This window comes from Ovis canadensis, chromosome 1, assembly GCF_042477335.2.
Source record: "Ovis canadensis isolate MfBH-ARS-UI-01 breed Bighorn chromosome 1, ARS-UI_OviCan_v2, whole genome shotgun sequence".
Lineage (NCBI taxonomy): Eukaryota > Metazoa > Chordata > Mammalia > Artiodactyla > Bovidae > Ovis > Ovis canadensis.
The window spans coordinates 107,528-110,000 of NC_091245.1; positions in this window are offsets into that span (position 1 = coordinate 107,528).

Genomic DNA, 2,473 nt, shown 5'->3' on the forward strand with positions numbered 1-2,473 from the left:
CGGGCAGAGACAGATCCAGTCAGGCAAAGGATCACGTGCATGGATGGATATCCCGCATCATCTGCTTGTGTTTTCTGAGCTCATTCAGCACCTCCGCGATCAAGACCACTCCCGTGAAATGTGAGTCTGCCCCCACCAGCCAGCACTTGTCTTTGGCCAGGCAGACAGGGGAGTGTTCCGAGTTGGGGGGGGGGGGGGGGGGGTTGTTCGCGACTTGCTGTCACCAGGCCAGGTTGGGTCCTCGCGTTCTGCCCCTGAACCTGACTGGAGCAAGTGGATCCGTGTGATCTGTCGCGGCTCTGTTTGAAATCCTTGGCGGGAGAAGGAAGATTTCCCCCCATGCCAGGGGAGACAAGCCCCCCAAAAGTCACCTCCCTGGGGTTCCAATAGCTGTTCTCCAAATCAATCAAGTTTCCCAAAGGAGATTTCCCATCCCAAGCAAAAAAGCCCAAGTGTGGCTCCCCATGGACCTCTGGCCCAAGGTGCCGCTCCCGCAGAGCCTCCTTCCACAGCCCCAGGGCATTCAAGAGTTGGCCGGCCCGGCCCGCTCCCTCCGTGGTCCCCCCGCAGGGCCATCTAAAAAAGCGACCGACAGGCAGGTGGCGCCCGACAGCCAACGCACTGTCCAGAGAGCCGGCCGCAGCATAGAAGCTCCGAGGGAGACCAGCAGGGACTCGTTGCCAGACGGGGCCGGGGGCGGGGGGCGGGGGGCGGGGGGGTGGGGGTGGGGGGCCATCCTAGGGCGCAGTTTCTCCGCTCAGTCACCGAGGCGGACAGGAAAGCGGGACACGCCAACACTTCGCGGGAACGTCTCTGGGCGAGGTACGACGGACGCACGGACGGACAGACGGACGGGGGTGGGGGAGGGGGAGGGGGAGCATTCTCGACCGCACGCCCGCACCCACCGACGCACGCACGCACCGACCGACCGACCGACCGGCCGACCGACGCCGGGGTCCAGCCCTGGTGGATCCAGGGTGATTCGAGGGTGGGGATGGAATCGGCGTCCTAGGAAAACATTTAATTCGTTATAGATACACAGAGAGATTAGCAACGGATAGTGTCGTAGGAAATATGAGTGGCGAAAAAGAGGCTGAATCACTTGGTGGACGTGGAATCACATCCACGCTGCAGATGGGAATTCAGCCAGAAAAACGGGGAGCAAGAGAGAAACGACACAGGGGAATCCGTCTTTCCAGAAACGGATCCCATGCCTTTGTTTTGTAGGCTTGCTTCTAACCTTTTGTGACACATAGGGATGAATCCAGAGTCAACGCGGGGGTCAGCAATCCTGACCTTTGTCAAAATCAGGTGCTTTCCATCCAAAGAAGGTCTTAAGGGTTTTTCCATCATCTTCTGGCCACGAGGCCTGCTGACGTGTGACGATCCTTTCTTCTGATCCCCCAAACACTCATGTGTTCCAAGGGTGTTTTTTTCTTCAACCAGGCACCACCCTCCGGATAAAGTTGCATTCCTAAAGGGTGAGGGTGTCGTGAGTTCCAATCAAGAAAGGCATTGATGTCACTCAAGGTTCACATGATTCATCTGAAAGGTTCATACGTATTTCTCCCCAGAGACACAGCTAGGCAAAGGACAAGGCTGGGTGTGTGAGTGTGGGGGGGGGGGGGGGGGGGCGGGGGGGGGCGTGCAGGAGGGGTGGAGGAGCGGGATGTGTGCGCGGGCGTGTTGTGTGCCATCGTCTCGGGGTGTTTACCGGCAGGGGGGATGGGATGCGTGTGGCCTCCGCATGTGGTGTGTGGGCACAGCGAGAGAAGAGGAGAGGTGGAGCATCACAGCCAGGCCGAAGACAACGCAGTGTGTGTGTGTGTCTGGTGGTGGTGGTTGGGAGGGGGCGGGGGGGAAATGTGTGGTGCGTGGCGTGTGCGGGCGGGGTGCGAACAGGCTGGGCGTGTGTGCGCCGGTACTCGTGGGGTGCGTAGGGTGCGCCTGTGGTTGTGGTGGAGGGGGTTTGGCGCAGAGACACAGCTAGGCAAAGGACAATGCAGTGTGTGTGTGGGTAGGGGGGTGCGAGACAGGTGGGGGGGCGGGGTATGTGTGGGGCCGCGGTGTGTGCGGGGGTTGGGGTGTTCATGGGCAAGGGGTGTGTGTGTGGCGTTGGGGGCGGGGGGGGGTGGGTGTGTCTACGCATTTGGTGTGTGGGCAGAGACAGAGGAGATGGGGAGAGTCACAGCCAGGCCAAGGACAACGCAGTGTGTGTGTGTGTGTGTGTGTGTGTGTGTGTGTGTGTGTGGTGGGGGGTTGGAGGCGGGGGAGGGGAGGCGTGTGTGGTGTGCGGGGTGTGCGGGTGGGGTGCGAAACGGCTGGGTGTGCGTGTGTCTGGGGTCCGGATGTGTGTGCGCGCGGTGTGCACGCGGGGTGTGCGTGCGGGTATGCGTGTGGTGTGTGTAGGGTGCCGCTGTGGGTGTGGGTGTGGGTGTGGCCTGTGGGTGCGACGGGTGGTGGCGCAGAGACA